At 39.9% G+C, this 20,805-nt stretch overlaps 1 pseudogene; it reads right to left on the bottom strand.

Moving 5' to 3' along the window:
* Window positions 1–424: 424 nt before the first annotated feature.
* Window positions 425–1,630, bottom strand: LOC149192739 (putative aminotransferase TAT2 pseudogene; annotated as a pseudogene).
* Window positions 1,631–20,805: the final 19,175 nt, after the last annotated feature.

Here is a 20,805-nt window from a genome sequence, read left to right as displayed (position 1 = left end):
TTTGCTATCTTGAAATGTCTCTTTTCATGTGCCTTGAAGCTTTTCAAACTGAATATATATATGGACCCCATTCTTCAAGGTATGTATGCAATATGCAACCTTGGCATTTGTGAAAGAATCTTCAAGTAACAAGGAAGAAGAGATGTATGCCAATCATTGGCAATGAAGACAACATACTCCTCATAAGGTCCACTAAAGTGTTCACTGTTTTGCTCTGATTTAAATATTGTTCAGTTGTTGCCACATCTACATAAGGCAGAATGTGGTCAAGGGCGGTATCTTCTATTGAAAGTGCTTTAGTGTGAACATTTTTCCCATTCTTTCCATATGCCTCCACATAACACCAATCATTTGTTGTGCCAACCATTAATGAGAGATTATACACAGGATTCCGGACAGCTGCAGCAACAAACCTATCTGGTGCCTAGTCAATTAAATGGGTTGCAATAATGCTTTCAGTTATCTGAGATTTCCTCAGAATACCATCTGGATCACATGTCGCAAACCAACCAATCTGCCAACCAGGAACCATCCATTTCTTTGATATGCTCCCAAGAGTAATTACTAGTACAGTTGATGCAAAGAATCCCATTGGAATGAATGGCTTCTTACCAAAGACAATATGAGCATATACTTCATCTGAGATTATTAACAAACCTAACCTTTTCGCTGTCTCTGCAACCTTAGCCAAATGATCATGGGTAAAAGTAGTGCCGCATGGGTTGCTTGGATTGATAATAACCATTGCCACTGTGTTGCTGTCTGCAATTGTATGAAGTTGATCTAGATTGATTTCCCAACCCCTTTCTGGAACTAAATCATAATGCCTTGCTTCAATGCCTTTATATGCCATTAATGCTTTATATGCTGGAAATCCTGGTCTTGGGAGGAGAATATTTGCGCCTTCACGAGGCAAAACTGAGAGAACCAAATCAATTGCTTGTGAACAGCCACAAGTCAGGTAAACATCATCCTCAGACAGCTTAAAGGGCAACCCATGAGAAAGATAATCTGCAACCACAACATCGTTATCTCCTGATACATGCCTCCAGAAATCGAATAGCCATATATTAAAGAATGAAATGTATATGTATTAGGGTGATATCCCAAGGCTGTCATCTTCTTGTAAGCTTTCTGGGCATCATTCATTAGGTGTGCCTTGCAAAAGAGGTGGATGACTGAATTCCAATCATGTGTCCCAATAGTGACTTGTTGGTTGTCATTAATTTCATTTAACAAATGGGCCACCAAAATCGGTTTACATTCCTTTGCAACTTCATTGATCTGTGATTGATAGCTATTACTAAAGGAAGAGACCTTTGCCTCTCTCATCTCCTTGAAAAAGGTCCAGAGCACCATACAGATCCTTATTTGTAAAACGTGACTCAATAAGAGCATCATAACAACTCCCATCGAGCTGAAACCCTGCTTTCCTGACCTCCTTGAGAAGTGCAGAGACCTCCATCGGTCGCTGGGCTTTACAATAAGCTTTCAAGAGAGAAGAGTAAACCCCAATACCAACTGGAATCTCGGTTGCATTCATCTCATCAATAATATCATGTGCCGGTTCTCCATGACTGCTGACTTTGACCAGGGACTGTGCTTGTAACTTCTCAGCCTTGAAAGGCATTGGAGAACAAATGTGCTCCTTTTCAATTTCAGCAATAATCTCACGGATACTAAACTTAACAGCACCAACTTTTAGCAATCCACTATTTGAATGCTTTGATTTCTTTTTGCTTGAGAGGGATAATGATTGTTTTTTTAGCAACCATAACTAGCTTCAAGCGTCGGAGCATATCTTCAACGACATCCTCTATTGCACGTAATTGTAACCTATGAAGCACAATAATACAAATGTCAGAACCTTGGACAATGCAATCATGTAATCGAAGACTTGCTTTCCAAATCAAAAGAGCAACTTGATGCAAGACTATCAAGAGAAGTGGGGATGCGGGACATTTGTAGTCGATGACTTTTCAAAACTGTTGCATAATTAAAACTAATTTCGAGATATTCAAGTAATATCCCAATTTTAGCATCCTCTGAGAATATTGACTGAACTTGCACCAAACACTCAACACCATCAGCAAGGTCAGCAGACAGATTTAAATGCTCTATGTCAACAGCAAGAACAAGCTCCTTAGTATATCTTTCTGTTCTTCAAGACATTTTGCAAATTAGAAACAAAAGAAGGTGGCAAGAGCCCGTTCTTCCCAGAAGTCATACTACCAGATTGATCACAAATCGAAACTAAAATCAGAGCCCGTTCTTCCCAGAATTCATACTGCTGGATTGATCACAAATCGAAACCAGAATCAGAAGTTTCGGTCTCTAATAGAGAATTTTCAGATTTGGTTTCGGATGAAATCCCGATTTGAATAGTACAGGCAAGAATCAAATTTGGAGGTTACAGAACACGCGTCAAGACCGACATGTAAGACCTTGCACATGCTATCCCTGTAAACTTCTTGCAGAAAATATGACAGCTGGGGTGAGATTAGCTATGGATCAGCACGAATTCCCAATTTCGTAGCGCAATTAGTGCAAAGTCGGTGTTTTGCGCTATGAAATCACCTAGACCGAGGTTTCTGCGCTATGAACTTTGAAATAGGATTGACATATGGAGCTTAGGTGTGGTGTGAGACTAGTGATGGACTAAAACAGAGAATTGACCCCATTTGACATACTAACAGGACTCTTAACGAGACTCTAAAACAAGATGAAAAGACTAGGCCCAAAACTGACACCAACCCTTTGACAAATTTAAAAAATTGATGTTCAGAATTTAAACTATTTTTTCTTGAGTGATAACAGGTGGCTCCACTTGGGATAGTGTGCCCCTGTGGTACACTAAGAACATGCAGGTCCAGTGCTTTGTCCTCTTTATAACAAACATAGATTTGCTTGTCAAGCATCCCCTTCAAGCTTCTTGGGCCTTCACCTCGGGCTTTAGCTTGATGATCACTATAGGAGAGAGGTGTCTATATCTACTAAAAAAAAAATGCTCAGTCAACCTTGAGCTTATTTGCATTTTCCTACCTACCTACCCTATTAATTCAAACTTCTTTCAGCTCAATCAATGTGAAATTTCCAATGTAGCCAATCATTTGTCTTATCTGATATTTGAGTTTTTTGACTGCATCGGAGTTCAGAGCCACTATGATATTGTGATGACCACTGCCACTGAAATTGCCTCTGATCTTCATAGAAAAATTGAAACACTGGAGAGTAAAACTCTTCCATATATTTGGCTATAGGATCCCAGAATACATGATCAGCTTGATGATTCTTGTAACTTTCTGGTTGTGCAGACTGATCTTCAACAACAGTGTACACTTCCTCAATTGTGAAAGAGAAAGGAAGCAACACTCTCTCCTTGTGTTCTTCCATAGAAAGCTTCTGAAAATAATGATCATGATTATGAAGACTATATGCCTGAATTTGACCTTGTAAACCTTCAATGTCTTTAGTAACTTCATCCAAAAATTTCATCTTATCCTCTACCTTGCACTCAAATGATTTTAGATACGAAGACAAGGACAAAGAAAAACTTTCATCTATTTCTTCATTAATATGATCATCATTCCATTGTTTGAAACCTTGAATTGAAGGAGAGTTTGCCACCACATCTGATCTATTTATCCATTCCTCCAAAAACATAAGCCAAAAGTCTTCAAATGACTTAATGGATTTGGTAGGAAAGCTTTCAATCCACTGTTTACATTTCCCTTGAAATTAATCATAGAAGAACATAATGCAAACATCCTCATGTTTAACTCTAAGAAGCTCTATAAAATCACAAAAATCTGATATATGCTTCAAAGTTAAACTCAAATCTTCTCCGTTGAATTTTGGACCATTCCTTAGAAAATATGCATCTTTGGGAAAATGATTTGGGAAACCATGAATTCCTAAAAAATTTATGCATGCATACCTTGAAATAAGAATGGTAGCATCTGGGTCCTTCATAACTCCAGTGGAATCACCATGAATCTATGAATTTCGAATTCTTCAACAATGGAGTCGCCAAGGTAGATTGCAGCCTCGAAAATTCTTCTGAGCTCCTGCTACCTTCAGAAGTTCAGTCTCTTGATTTCAGGAATGAATAATCTTCAGACTCCCAGCAGACGCACCAAAATGTTATCTCAAAATCAGGCCCTGGAAGGCTGCAGACCAGGAAGACTTCAAGTAACTATTTCAGACCAATATTTTAGCTAAGGCTTAGCCTCCTTAGCCTGAGAGGGCTCTCTCAAAGGGTTTAAGATTTGTGATTGTGATTGAGATGGTTAACTCTTTTATGAAACAAATAGAAATGAGGCTGGTAAAATCTAAATTAACAAGCATCCATTGGGCTCATGGAGTCATATATCATTTAGCATCAACAATGAATTGGTTTTACAATGAAATCAAGGCATTCAGACTTCAATATACATAAGGTACAACAGACACAACAGGGACAGCATATGAGTACATGAAAGAAGTTAGAACACAGCATGTGATTTCCAAGTAATCAAGTACTCATCAAACTATAAATAACATAAAAGACAACAAGAGGAATGCATATACTGAAGTCACTATGATTCTTGAGCAGCAAAAACCATCACTGTATTACTAAAAGAACAAAGTTTTTACATAAGCTTCACAACAGGCTTTTTACATAAACTTCCAACCTCTATTACATTTCCCATCCTTCTATATATAGAGTTCCCCCTCTAACCTTAAGGGAACTCAAGAAATACTTCTAATGACACCTATTTAGCTTTTAACTGCCTATTAAATATAACAAACTTCCACTAGACCTTCTAGATATCTAAATCAAATAGGACTCTAATTCCATAACAACCTTGGTCTACAATCATCCTTGTTCTTTGACATCTGGGTCCCTTCTGATTATGGCTGTGATGGATCTTCAAGGCTCCATGTTGGTCTTCAATGTCACATGTTTTCCAATGCCCTGAAACATAGGAAACTGCCCCTTGTGTACCGGTCTTTAGTTTGCCTCAAGATGTTCAGATCCAACGAAGTACATCCTTTATCTTTTAATTATCCAAAATGGAGCAAACTGCCACGTTCTTGATGTGTTGTCCACGGTTTGCATGTGTGAAAGCCAAAATTCTTGCAAACTGTTCCAGATATCCTGAAGTGTGGTAAATATGCTCACTTTATGACAAAAATCTAAAGTAAGATTCGTATGCATATTATCTCCACCTGTCTTGACCTGGTTGAATCTTAATAGCTTCAGCTAATGCCTTGCATACCTTGTAGACATTCCCCTTTCAAAAATTCCCGCTCATATTCAAAACCGGTTAATTGAAATTAGGCTATTTAGCTTCAGCAGTTTCGTAGTGCGCTACGAAACTGCTGAGTTATTCTAAAAGCACAGCTTCAACCAAAATTTTGCCATTTTGAGCCTTTTGCTATCTTGAAATGTCTCTTTTCATGTGCCTTGAAGCTTTTCAAACTGAATATATATATGGACCCCATTCTTCAAGGTATGTATGCAATATGCAACCTTGGCATTTGTGAAAGAATCTTCAAGTAACAAGGAAGAAGAGATGTATGCCAATCATTGGCAATGAAGACAACATCCTCCTCATAAGGTCCACTAAAGTGTTCACTGTTTTGCTCTGATTTAAATATTGTTTAGTTGTTGCCACATCTACACAAGGCAGAATGCGGTCAAGGGCGGTATCTTCTATTGAAAGTGCTTTAGTGTGAACATTTTTCCCATTCTTTCCATATGCCTCCACATAACATCAATCATCTGTTGTGCCAACCATTAATGAGAGATTATACACAAGATTCCGGACAGCTGCAACAATAAACTTATCTGGTGCCTAGTCAATTAAATGGGTTGCAATAATGCTTTCAGTTATCTAAGATTTCCTTAGAATACCATTTGGATCACATGTCGCAAACCAACCAATCTGCCAACCAGGAGCCATCCATTTCTTTGATATGCTCCCAAGAGTAATTACTGGTACAATTGATGCAAAGAATCCCATTGGAATGAATGGCTTCTTACCAAAGACAATATGAGCATATACTTCATCTGAGATTATTAACAAACCTAACCTTTTCGCTGTCTCTGCAACCTTAGCCAAATGATCATGGGTAAAAGTAGTGCCGTATGGGTTGCTTGGATTGATAATAACCATTGCCACTGTGTTGCTGTCTGCAATTGTATGAAGTTGATCTAGATTGATTTCCCAACCCCTTTCTGGAACTAAATCATAATGCCTTGCTTCAATACCTTTATATGCCATTAATGCTTTATATGCTGGAAATCCTGGTCTTGGGAGGAGAATATTTACACCTTCACGAGGCAAAACTGAGAGAACCAAATCAATTGCTTGTGAACAACCACAAGTCAGGTAAACATCATCCTTAGATAGCTTAAAGGGCAACCCATGAGAAAGATAATTTGCAACTACAACATTGTTATCTACTGATACATGCCTCTAGAAATCGAATAGCCATATATTAAAGAATGAAATGTATATGTATTGGGGTGATATCCCAAGGCTGTCATCTTCTTGTAAGCTTTCTGGGCATCATTCATTAGGTGTGCCTTGCAGAAGAGGTGGATGACTGAATTCCAATCATGTGTCCCAACAGTGACTTGTTGGTTGTCATTAATTTCATTTAACAAACGGGCCACCAAAATCGGTTTACTTTCCTTTGCAACTTCATTGATCTGTGATTGACAGCTATTACTAAAGGAAGAGACCTTTGCCTCTCTCATCTCCTTGAAAAAGGTCCAGAGCACCATACAGATCCTTATTTGCAAAACGTGACTCAGTAAGAGCATCATAACAGCTCCCATCGAGCTGAAACCCTGCTTTCCTGACCTCCTTGAGAAGTGCAGAGACCTCCATCGGTCGCTGGGCTTTACAATAAGCTTTCAAGAGAGAAGAGTAAACCCCAATACCAACTGGAATCTCGGTTGCATTCATTTCATCAATAATATCATGTGCTGATTCTCCATGACTTCTGACTTCGACCAGGGACTGTGCTTGTAACTTCTCAGCCTTGAAAGGCATCAGAGAACAAATGTGCTCCTTTTCAATTTCAGCAATAATCTCACGGATACTAAACTTAACAGCACCAACTTTTAGCAATCCACTATTTGAATGCTTTGATTTCTTTTTGCTTGAGAGGGATAATGATTGTTTTTTTAGCAGCCATAACTAGCTTCAAGCCTCGGAGCATATCTTCAACGGCATCCTCTATTGCACGTAATTGTAACCTATGGAGCACAATAATACAAATGTCAGAACCTTGGACAATGCAATCCCATGTAATCGAAGACTTGCTTTCCAAATCAAAAGAGCGACTTGATGCAAGACTGTCAAGAGAAGTGGGGATGCGGGACATTTGTAGTCGATGACTTTTCAAAACTGTTGCATCATTAAAACTAATTTCGAGATATTCAAGTAATATCCCAATTTTAGCATCCTCTGAGAATATTGACTAAAATTGCACCAAACACTCAACACCATCAGCAAGGTCAGCAGACAGATTTAAATGCTCTATGTCAACAGCAAGAACAAGCTCCTTAGGATATCTTTCTATTCTTCAAGACATTTTGCAAATTAGAAACAAAAGAAGGTGGCAAGAGCCCGTTCTTCCCAGAAGTCATACTACCGGATTGATCACAAATCGAAACTAAAATCAGAGCCCGTTCTTCCCAGAAGTCATACTACCGGATTGATCACAAATCGAAACCAGAATCAGAAGTTTCGGTCTCTAATAGAGAATTTTCAGATTTGGTTTCGGATGAAATCCCGATTTGAATAGTACAGGAAAGAATCAAATTTGGAGGTTATAGAACATGCGTCAAGACCGACATGTAAGACCTTGCACATGCTATCCCCATAAAATTCTTGCAGAAAATATGACAGTTGGGGTGAGATTAGCTATGGATCAGCATGAATTCCCGATTTCGTAGCGCAGTTAGTGCAAAGTCGGTGTTTTGCACTACGAAATCACCTAGACCGAGGTTTCTGCGCTATGAACTTTGAAATAGGATTGACATATGGAGCTTAGGTGTGGTGTGAGACCAGTGATGGACTAAAACAGAGAATTGACCCCATTTGACATACTAACAGGACTCTTAACGAGACTCTAAAACAAGATGTAAAGACTAGGCTCAAAACTGACACCAACCCTTTGACAAATTAAAAAAATTGATGTTCAGAATTTAAACTATCTTTTCTTGAGTGATAACACCTAGTATCCATTGGGCATGGAGTCAAACCAAGGCTTCACTGAAAACTTGAAAAAGAAACTGCTTACAATCATTAAGGCCTGAAAACTTAAAACTTCAAAAACTGCCCATCAACTGGGCCACCAAAATTGTTGCCTATCATCCAGTTCATCATAGATCAGCAAGACAGGATTTATTTGATCCTCTACCTCAAAGAGTTTAGGATATTTGACCTTGATGGGTAGATAGGGATCAAATTTCATTTCCCTTCTGTGCATTTTCCTCCTTGAATGTTCTTTAGAGGAGCCTTTGTACAGCTGCTGAATAATCATGGCTACTGTGTACCTATTTTTGTCTTTTGTGGCCTGCACAATAAATATGAATGGTGTAACAACATTTTCATGTGTGAAAGACATAGAGACCTCATTTGCTCCTGAATATTTGTTTGAATAATCCTCATCCAAGGAGAAGTCCCACAACTGTACACCCTCTTCCTCTGTTATCTGATAAGATGCCTTTTCATTCTATGTGGAGGCCATCTAAGCAGGATTCAAAGAATCAAAACTAAGGTGATCAATATCAACCTTGAGAATAGAGCTATTTCCTACCTCAGTGTTCAAGGGGCAACTTAGAGGGATTGTCACTTGAGCAGACATAGGGACAAAAGATGATGGGGAGCTTTCTTCTCCCTCTTTGATCACTGGACCAGGGATGATAGCAGGCTGGCTAATTTGCAGATCTGCATAATCATGGGAAGATGGGCAGGCTTCAAGCTCAGATTCTTGGAGGATGAAGGTGCCTTTTGCTAATTGCTGCTGCTGATAAGCTTGTTGTTCTGCAGGCACAACAAACTGACAAGCAGTGCCTCTTGATAATGCTTCTTCATATGAAGCTCTGGTTAGGAAAGGTGCACCTTCCAAAACATGGACCTCCTCCTCATGCTACACCTCTTCCATGACTATATTCTGTAGAAGGGGCCTCACCCCTTGATCTTCATTTGCATCTCTATTTCTCTGCAAATTCTGCAAATGCTCATGTGTCCCTCTATGTGGTTTTGGAGTTGGAAAAGAAATGGAACAATGAGCTCCTGCTTCATCAAAATATTGCTCAACTTTTAACTTGGAAACTTCAGAGGCCAAAAGCTCAATCATCCTAGCTAATTCATCTATCTCATGCTTTGAGGATGATGGGGATGCACCTCCCTGTCTTCTCTTCTCGACATCACCTTCAAGTCTCTCTGTAGCAAGAATGTTCGATTCAACTTCAAAAGCTGCATCTTGCATGTCAGTGAAAGAAGCACATTTCCTCTCTCTCAGCAGCAACCAGAACTGAGAATCGAAAGCATTGGCATAAGTAATCATAGCAGAAGAAGGGGTAGGTCTTATTTTAGCTGGCATTTTGCTATACATATGATTGAATCTGATATTGAAATTAGACAACAGCTCACCATCTTCTCTCTACAGGTTCCCAAATTCATCATGATAAAATAGCAGATCTTTGTTATTTCCCTAGTGCTTTAAAAATACATCATCTAGAGCATCAATGTCTGCAATAGACCTAGGGGGTAAATTTCTAAACCATTTTCTAGCTTCCCCATCTAGGCTTTGAACAAAAACCCTCATCTAGACATCCTCTTCATTGATATCCAGGTTATCAGCATAGCTATAAAAGGACTCAAAGTGTTCTTCAGCTGATATTTCTTCTGAACCAGTAAACTTTGGCATGAATTCTTGATAATCTCCTGCAGGCATGGCATTCAAAGGGGTAGGCAAGACTAAAGGTCCATACCTAGCAGCAACTATTCGTTCTATCTTTGTAAGGGCTTGTTGGCTTGCCATGACTGAGGTATTCGAAAGGGATACTAGTGGACTGAGTGGAATGAATCAATGAAAAGAATGACAGAAACAGAGGAATATGATGGACAGCATGGATGCTTCTTTCAACTAAGGTCCGAAAGGGAAATGAATGACTAAGGAGCTATATGAATCTTTGAAGGTATTTCTACACTAGCAGAGATACATAAAAATTTCAAGGCTTACCTGATCCTGATGCTCCTTTCTACAATATTTTCATCTGCTTAATGGTCTTCTCAGAATCAGGCACTGGTTCAGCTGATGATTTCTAAGGATTTCTGCGAGCATGCTTCAGCAACGGCACCAATTAATGTTATCACCCCAAGAAACTCTCCTAGGTTGTATATCAGAGATGCTTGGGAACATTACAAACTCAACAAAAATGTTGGAAAATGGTGGATGAATGAAAGAAATGCTGCATATTCAAGCCAGATAACCACTTCTACTATGCTTGACCCCAGACATGGGTGAACATCCCCAAACTAAAAGGCTTTAGACCACCAATTACTCACAGTTTGAGGATAAGGTGATAATGGAGAAGACTGACCACACCAACAGATGCACAGGATCCTGTGATGGCCGGCTGCAACCAGTTAAAAGGTCTATAAATCTGTTTTCTAATACACAGATAGGATGACAGCTCTCTAGCACTAAAAGAACAGAAACCTGCATACAAATTCAATGATACATGCTAAATCCTAACACAGAGGTGGGATGACAGCCCCTCTAATGCTAACATTAACAGCACATGAATAAATGCAAGACAGGCACAACCTGGAACAAGAAGAAGAAGTGGACAGTGAGCAATTAACAACAAAAGAAGCTTGCATTAGCTGAAAATGAAGACCAGATGCTGCAGGTATCACAACAGTTACAATCTCCAGAAGTTGAACCTTACAGCAAAATAACACTCATCAACCTATTACATTCTATCTCCTGAGTATATATAGAAGTTGATTACAAAATATCTCTGCTATGCTAGGCGTGGAGGTGTCTTAATGGACCACCAACCACATTTACAATCTGAAATGGGCCTCTACTGCAATTCTGAGTGTTTTAATGGACAAAATGACCTTTTCTGCTGTTTTGCGGTCCTTCTCTGGCAGCTGGATCAAATTATGGATTAAATTCCATGCCTGATAAATGCTTGAATTTCTTGAGGTCGTCCTGTTTGTCCTCGGCCATGCTATTGATTAATTGCAGTTGTTGGGGCTTTATTGCGCAGGGACAGGGTAGCTGATCATTGTTTTCCTTCCTCAGGCAGCAGAGAGCAGTCAGGGGTTAAGGTTTCATTGCGGAAGAATAAGCAGGCCAGGAATAAATCTCAGCCGTTGGATCACAGAGATCAACGACGGAGATCGCTGGTGGGAGGAATCGGGAAGAATAGGCAGAGTGAATAACAACCGTCGGATCGCAGAGATCAACGGCTGCGATCAACTGACAAAGATTATTGGGAGGACACGCGGGTGATTAAATAAGGGTTGTCGGATCGTAGTCGGGCAGATCCGACGGCGATCAGGCGCTGAAGCTGCAAGGGATTTAACGGTCGGGGATGGGCAATATTATTGGTAGGCTATATTCCCCGCACCGTCTATTGGCGCTGGGCGGTTTCCATAACGTGGGGTGCGATCCTGTAATATTTCGACACGTGGCCACCCAAAACCACTGCCCCCGCAGGCTAACGGGTGCGCAGGTTGCGCGATCGAGGGATGCGTTAGCTGTCTGATCTGCGATGGATGGTTAGATGGAGGGGAAGATGCACAGTAGTTAATGAGCGGGAAAAGGCGCGTAGACCGTTGGATCGCGGCGATCAACGGCTGTGGTTGCACAGCGACAAAGGGTTATATAATTCACGAAGGCGCGTAGTTAAACAGGTTTAAGACCTTAGCGCCGGGGTAAAACGTAAACATAGGTTAATACGAGGATTTTAACAGAGTTTCAAATTAAAAAACGGATGTGAAAGAGAAAGATTATATGTAGAATAGAGAGGTCTCAGGAAGAATAAACAGAGAAGGTGGGGCTCTGAGGTATAAAGAAATCAAAAGAGAAAAAGGGGAATAACTGTTGCAAGCTCCCTTATGGCATAAATCCACCACCAGACCTGATTTTGACCTTTAACAGTGAAACATTGTAGCAGAGCTAACAGTTTCAGTGAGGTTTATAGAAACATCTCTTATGCTAAAGTTGGTTGCTTCTACCTGTTTCATCTTCATATCCCAGTCTCGAAAAAGGATTTCCTTCTGTGAGTCCTGAATCTTTTGAGGATCAATTGCTATGCCATCTGCACTATCCTGCTAGGAAATATGGTCAGAAATATTTTCTTCAATGTCATCAAAGTATGTCCTTAGGTCAGACAACTGATTTATTAGCAAATCACTTGTTTGACACAAATCATTGATTTTTGTCAATTTTTGGCAGAAAAAAACTTGTTGCTGAGGAAGGAGAGTGTTAAATTCCCTTGATTCTTTATTGAAATATTCAAGCTTAGGATTATCTTTGAATTGATCAATCCTAAGTTGAAGTTGTTGCAGCTAATCATTTTTTCTTTTGATGTCAACTTCATGTTGAAGCTTCATCTCATCAAAGCTTTTCTGAAGCTAGGTTACCTATGCCTGCCATCTCTCATCAATACTCTATTTTGCATTGAGTAATTCCTATTCTAATTGTAGGATATTGTCATCCTTTTCCTTGATCAACAATTGTATTTCTGAGGCTTTATCAACAATGGTTGTAGCATAGGCTCCTGCGAACTATGATAGTCTTGTTAGATCATCAACAAGATCAGTTTGTGGATCCTTCCACAAAATATCCAATGGTATATTTCTAGGAACTAACGCTTGTGACTGTTCATTTCTTTTCCTCTTCTTCAGTTTCATCATGAAAAACCTGTGCTTTGTACTGTAAAATACATCTAGGGGGTGTATTTCTTCTATTTTGAGCACAAATTTGAATGTAGGGTGAGTCGGAATGACTTCCAAGTCATCAGTATTGACCACTTTATCTGAAGACCCAATAGTGAGTGGGACCTTCTTTGTAATCTTAGGAGTCTTAAGAGTTTCTTTTGGAGATGAGGTTTGTGCTTCCTGTGATGTTGTATTAACAATTTTATCAAATTGTTCCCATACCTTGTCTAGATCATTGGTAGATGGTGACTCCTCAATCTGCTGTGTCGATGTTGTGCTTTCCTTATTTCCCTGATTGACTTTAGGATCCTTTGAAACCTAGGCTGAAACCTATTCCTGCTGTGGAACTGATTGCGAAATCCCTAATATATCAAGGGGGAGATTCTCTAACCTTGTACTCCTGTATTCTTTGAACTCGTTTAAATCTTCCAGGTTTAGATGATCTTTGGATAATATTTCTACCCATTGATAGTCTCGGGTTGTTTCAAACAGGTCATCGAAATCAACAGGCTTGTGCTGGAATCACCAAAATTTGACCTAAGCAGTGAAATTCTGGGCTACCTTATTTGGATCATACTGCCTAGGTCGAATAGTGGGAAAGTTCATGCATTGTATATTTCAATTTCAAGCATTGCATGGTTGAAATTATCTAAAGTAAAAACTCCACAGCGAATAGGAAAATATGGTAAGATAGACTTTTTGGCTTCCTTAAGGGATTTAGTTAAGCCATTGCCCACAGTTTGATAAGCAACTTCTCGGGCTAAAAGCTTGTCAAGTACATAGAGAGGGAGGATATGAGGGGCAACTAGGCTTCCATAAATCCTAACATAGGTGAAAAATTCCTCTCCAAACCATTTTCCTATAGCTGTAAGGTCATCCATAGCTTCTCTTGAAAATCTAGGGGGTCTTTCATCAAAAATGACTTGGTATAAGGGTAACATCATTCCATGACAGATTTTATAAAAATGGGGTTGGTAATTCAACTCCCAGAGGATATTATAGTAAATTTGGATCACGATAGGGTCTTCAAGGGTCCATTTCCATCCCATACATGGAAAGTCAGAGGTGAAACACATTGTGTCCATAATATAAGCACTCATGTAGAAAGGGGGCACAATCTTGGTAGTAATATTGTGATTTCTTTGATAGGCTAGGATCTGGGAGGCTAGATTGTTGGATAAAATAGTGGCCCAATCCATAATATAGGCATCAGAGGCAACCTCCATTAGGGGAACCCATTTTATTGTGAACTTCTATATATTAGGTTTTCCGAACAATCTACACATCATAACAACAATGAGACAATGAGTACCAACAAGGGAGGCTAGAGAATACATACCCTTATCTTCATGTTTTTGTTTGTTCAGCTCATGCCTCCACTCCCTTATCGAGTCTGACTGAACTGCATTTTCCATAGCAAAATTCTGAAGAAACTACACATTATAGATTTTCTGTGGCTCTGGAAGATGATACATCCTTCTTCAATCTTCAGCTTTAAATGACCCAATAAGCACCCGTATACTTTGGGTTATGAAGGTTATATCCGTGATGTTCACATCATCAATTACCCATTTTACCAAATCAGTATATGGCATAATATTAGGCCGAGTAGTTATTCGATGGAGATGGGAATTGGTGACGTCTGCCCAGGTGGTTTCTGAAGTCAACATAGAGTCATATGGCACTGTGACTTGTCTCGTAACTACTCTAGGTTCTTCTTCTTCATATAGTATGTGTATTTCTTCCAAAGAAGAACACCCAAAGTGCGTAGTGCATATCGTATTAGAGAACAATGGAGGCATGTTAGTAACCTCTGCAATAGGTGGAGCTGGTTGTGGTGGCACCATTGGTTTCTTATTATTCTTAGTAGCTCTTTACGTTTTGCCTGAACTCTATTTCTTGGGACTAGCCTAAAGTAGACAGAACACAGAGAATAAGGAAAAAACACTTAGATTTAGAAACTTAAGGCGAGTATGGCGAAATAACATGAAAATAGGAAATTAACGCAAAATATTGAAACACTAAATGCGATCAATCAAATCATTTACATTACTGAGAACCATCAATACCATTATAACTAATCATAAATGAAGAAACGTGGGTTCACATGCTCTTTGTACAGGTCAGCGCTTCGCTGGATTATTATGCATCATGAAATCCTTCCTTTACCAATATGCGATAGACTAACCATTTAGATATGCGGCAAAAGACTTGTAGCAGGAATTATCGCATCAGAAGTTCCCTTGGAAAGACTCATCTTGAGTTTTGTGATGTAGTGTGAATATCACGATGAGGAAACTGCGGTGGAGTACTTCTCGGGATATCGGAGAAAGCTTTATCGGGAGTTCGGAGTTGTGGTAACAATGGAAATTGCCAATATAACTTTGTGTTGTTCTATTTGCAATGATGACGTGGCTTGCTGGTGGGACCAATTTTGACCTTTGCATGCATGGAGGGTTTTTCTTTATTAAAGTTATATATGACCTATCGTTAATTCATTAAGTCTTAGGAAAGTTGCATCGTGCTTTTGCTTAAAAGCCTGCTTTGCTCTAACCTATGTGATTTCCAATCTGCGATATGTGAAGGGTCCTCATAACTTTTTTCTTAAGTTATTTGAATTCCAATAGATTTAAGGCCTAAGTGCAGATAACATATTTTTGGTTTTCTTAGGAATCTTTTATTTTATTTTTTTAATTGTTAAAAGACTCTAAGTTTCAAAAATTTGAAAAGGGTCCCCATTATTTCTAAGTTAACTTATCTAATCATAATGGGGGGTTGTTGAATGACACAACAAGTCTTAAGCCTAAAGCCTCTAGCTTGATCTCTTGAGTCCCTCAACCACACAATCCCTTTGCCCAAGCCTTTAGAACTGTACATTTCACAGTCTCAAGCCATAGTCCTAGACCATGACCTCTGGAACTGCGCAATCACTGAGTCAGTCACTTGACTAGTCACTAGTTCCATCCCCAACAAGTGATTTCATGAAGCATGCTATATTAGGGTTTTATTGAACTGATGTCATCTTTTCATGAGTGGATTGTAGACATAGGTATTCTTTCATGCTATGACCAGATGATGATGAAGGAGATGGAGAAGGAGACCACGCTAAGAGACAACTATGGAGCTAAAGAAACTGGATGATCATCAGGTGAGAAAATGAAGGAACCCAAGGTTATAACAAAAGATGAAATATCAATACCACATTGAAGACTCCTTATCTTCAAGTGATGAGGAGGAGAAAGAAAAAACCATGTTCTATTTGTCGAGAAGACATAAATAAACTACTAGCAAAGAGTGACTTGACACTGTGTTGTAGCCAGCAACACCCCCCCCTTATTCAATTAAGTATCAGCCATGATACTGGATGAATGGGGACCCTTAGTTAATTTTTAGGAAAAGCAAGAGTTTCTTTTTGAAATCACAATCATACGCTTGAAAAAAATCCTCTTAAGACCTAAGTCTATGATAAAAGAGAAAAACTTAAGGTCGCATTGCAAAAGATATGAAACACCTTCATTTCCCTTTTTATGCACAAAATCCTCATGTTAATAATGACATCGCGTCGCAAATTGGTAACGCTCATAAAGAAAACTTAAAAATCCACCGATCTGCGATAACACCGATCGCTAGATCGCATATCGCAGAAATGAGTCAGGCTAGATTTTGTGAATATCAAATTCCTGCGATCTGCGATATTGCGATCGCTGCGATGCCACATCCATGCGATTTGCGATGATGCGATTAGCGATCGCGCGACATGCGAGGTTACGTCAGCAAATCATAAACCACTTCAATACGAATCCTTCGGGCGCGCCATTCAAAGGAAAAGCCACTTTCTATAATCTGACCCGAAATCATGCGCTTTTAATGATAGTAAATGAATTAGTTGTCAGTCATTAAGTGGATTAAAGACGTGTGCCTTGGTAGAGATTTGCTTCACGTAAGGTGGCATATTTGATTTATCTCTTGCATTTAAAACTCTCCCATCACCTTTCTGGATCAGTCATTTCCATTTCACTCGTAACCTGCAGGAACAAAACGCAAAGACGACTCAGACGGAAACGTAAAGCGAAATGGGAAAGAAGAACAAAGCTCAAAGCTCCGAAGCAAGAGAGAAGACCAAGGAGATGGCACCCCTGTACACAGACACAGCCTGCAACAAAGACGCAGGAATATCAAAATGGGACGGTATGTACAGCCGGCTAGAAGAAGAAAAGCCGAGGATAATGAAGGTGACGGCTGTCGCGGGCGCTCCACGCTCTTCTGAGTTGACCTTGGAGGACCTAGCATGTTCATTCCTCAACAGAATAGCTGCAAGACCCAAAATTCTACCATACACAGATATGATCAAATGGATATTGGATGATGCAGAATTGAAGGGCAGACAATTCAAAGTTCATGGACATGGGCTTGTAGGATCGTTTGCTGCGCAAGATTTGAAACTTATGTATCATCTTCCTGAACCTCAAGCAACCTATAATGCAGAATTCGTTAGGAAGTTCGCGGCGGAGAATCCAGATCTATCAGACACCACTAAAGAATGGTCTAGAAGAGATGAGCCGCTAAAGAAGGATAAAAACGGTATGTACAGCACTGGTTCCCTCACCTCCCCATATTGTTTTGCTACGGCTATGCTCTGTAGGTTATTTGGGATGCCAGATATCAACAAGTTTTCATCTGAATGGCTGCCATTAATTGATGCTGCCACAAACGCCGAAATCCTAGATTGGGCCAAAATCCTTTCTGATACTCTATACACGGTCGTTGTCAATTATCGGTCTAAGAGATCCTTTTCTCAAAGGGTCTATCCTCCTTTTTATCTGTCTGCCTATATTATGGATTCTGTTTGTCTTGTATCTAATTTTCCTGTTATGGGTTGGAAATGGACTACCCAAGACCCATTGCCCATCCATGTTTATCACAAGATCTTATGGGATTCCCAGTTTGCCCCTCATTTTTACCAGATTTTCCATGGGGTTATTTTGCCCCTATACAGAATGATGTATGATAAGGACCCCCCAAGGTGCTCCCCCGAGGCCCAAATTGACATTATCCCCGTCGCAAGATGGTTTGGGGAAGAATGGTTTACTTACATTAGAGTTTTTGGAAGCACTGTACCTCCACATGTCCTACCCCTATATATCCCTGATAAACTTTTGGCCCGGGAAATCACTTATCAAACCTGTTCTGAAGACGGTTTAACCAAGGACCTAAAGGACAAGAAGAAGGCCATTTGGCCTCAATTTCTCGTCACTTGTGGGGCCTTCTCTTTGTTCGATGTAGAACACACTTTTGGCGAGGTGGAGAATGTGACGTGTCTTCAATTATTTAAGTTCCCAGCGAGGCCATTCGACCCAAATAATGTGGCCCAAGAATTCATGACGAACGTCAAGATAAGAGTGTTCTCTGGAAAGAAAGATCTGTTTGATGATCTCTTTCAGAGTAAGAGCTCGCTCAAAGAAATTTTGCAGGAAGCTCAGTCGAGGTTGTCTTCAGGTGACCTCTAGAAATTCACGTCATACAGAGAAAGAAGGCTGGCTAGTATTCCACTAGAGAGGCTGCGAATACCTACTAGAGAACCGACTCCGAGCATCAGCCTGAGTGAAAACACCAGCACTTCCAGGTCTAAGTTCAACGCCGCACAAGAAGTATCTGAGCATCCTGAAGAGTCTGGTCACGAACAAGGAAAAAACGAAGAAACGACCAAAGACACAGCTCAGTCGAGTGCAATGTCTCAGCAGCAAGTTATCGCCTCACCACCAAGAGATGTCCCCCCTCCTGTCATTGAAGCACCCCTTGTCACAACAGAGCTAGATAAAGAGTGGGAAACCTTCAATGAATTAATTAATCTTGAAGGGCAAGTCCCGAAGACACCTATGAGCAATACACAGGTGGTGCAAGAAGTCGTTTCGACCATGGTCAGTAGCGCCACAGAGGCTGAACACCTTCCTATCGCTCCAACCTTAGAACTTCTACTTAACGTAGAAGAAATTCCCCCACTGGATGTATTCTATAGTCCCCAGCACAAAGCAGTCGTGAGGAGACAGAGAAAGAAGAGAAAGCTTGAGAATACACTGTCTCAAAGTGCTAAACATCTGGACGTCTTGTGGAAAGACCCAAATAATAATCCGACCAAAAATCTCACGAAGCTGTCTCAGATTGCAGGAGCGTATGCTTCTGCGACTATTGACAAGGCCTCTGAAGTTCAGCAACTCTTAAAGGAACAAGAAAATCATATACAACTGCTACAACAACAGTTGCAACAAGCCAACGCGAACACTGAAGCTTCCAGATAGCTAGAAAAGCTACAGGAAGACTTTCAACAGATGCAGATAGGCTACCAGAAAAGTCTTGAAGAAAAAGAAAAACAACTGCAGACGGTGCAAGAAATGCATAAAGATGAGCCTAAACTGGCAGAGTTTATTTCAGAGTCCATCGGCTTGAACGAGCAACTACTGCAGCAACAGGAAGAGTTGGGACGTAAAATATCACAGTGGAGGCACTTTTGTGAGCTGAGCGATAAAATCACCAGTCAGGTGGTGGAATTGCGGAGCGACTATGATCAGAAGGACAAGAAGGTGACAAAATATCTAAATTGGCAAGATGATGAGGAAGGGAAAAGAGTAGGAGCACCCAAGATTAATGAAAATCATAAGGAGATGCTCTTTAATAAATGGGACAAACAAATCACGCAGGCGGAGCAAGCAGCAGAGACAGCGACGTCACAAGCGAGCATTCTTATCGACTGTGTAAATGAAAATTTACATAGGGCCAATTTAATTACAGAGACTACCCCGGGGTACCTACCAAGCAAGTTGCAACTGGAGACAGAATGGAGGCAGAAAGCGCAGGCAAAAGGGAAAGCAATCCAAGCATTGGCTAGGCTGAATTGGGAAGGTTACTGGACGTAATTGGTGAAACCACACAGCCAATGGATGACGGTGAAGTGCATTACGAACGCAGCCGAGAAGGTAGCGCCAACTCTCATAGATGCCGTTTTCGCAGCCCAGCTCAGCGCAGAAATCAACCAGCCGACTCTTCTCAAGCCTATGCTGGACACTTGCAACTTCAAAGACCAAGTTCACAAATGATTTCATTTAGAATGTTGTTTTTTCTCTTTTAACTAGATTAGAAAAAGGACGGTCATTTGAAAACCGTATCCTAAAATTTTGTAATGATACTATTATTAGAATTAGGAAGTAGTATTTTAACCCTTCTCATTGCATTGGAGAAGGGTCCAGAAATTTGTCAAAAACTTGTCCTCGGAACATGCACTTCTGCACCCTCAGAGGAGGTTTTGATGAATGGAAGGATCGAGATTTACTTATGTTTGCATTTTAATGTCTGCTACTGATGTTGCACTTCTGTACTCTTAGTAGATATTAGAAGTAAGTAGAAATAAATCGTTATTGCTTGAAGTTTGTGAGTGAAAATCAGTCATAAATAGCACTTTTATCTCTTGATGAATTTCTGCTTATATTCTTAAAGTGATATGCAGTTCTAGTTGTTTATATGTTAATGTATGGATGTTTGGATTACCATTTGGCACTTCTGTACGGTGGAATCATTTTTTTGTGCTTGACATGTGAATGACTTATTATGCGATATGCTATTCACAACTGTTTTGCCTAACTTCTTATGCAGAATGGTTCATCTTAAATTGATTTATATTCTTATGATAGCTGAATGATCTTTATTACCAGTTGTTGTATGAAATCTTTTTAGATCGCATAATATAAGAGACATGTCTCGGGTTAGCGTAGATTAGATGTGTTGTTTTCATTAGATTGCAATAGTATAGAATCTGTTTACTAGTTAGATTTGAGTCAGCTTTCAA

This window comes from Pinus tabuliformis, chromosome 2_2 (genome assembly GCF_031772625.1).
Source record: "Pinus tabuliformis cultivar Carrire ecotype Pingquan chromosome 2_2, CPIR1, whole genome shotgun sequence".
Taxonomy (NCBI): Eukaryota; Viridiplantae; Streptophyta; class Pinopsida; order Pinales; family Pinaceae; genus Pinus; species Pinus tabuliformis.
Note: the sequence above shows the minus strand (reverse complement) of the source record. Positions and strands in the feature narration are given on the sequence as shown.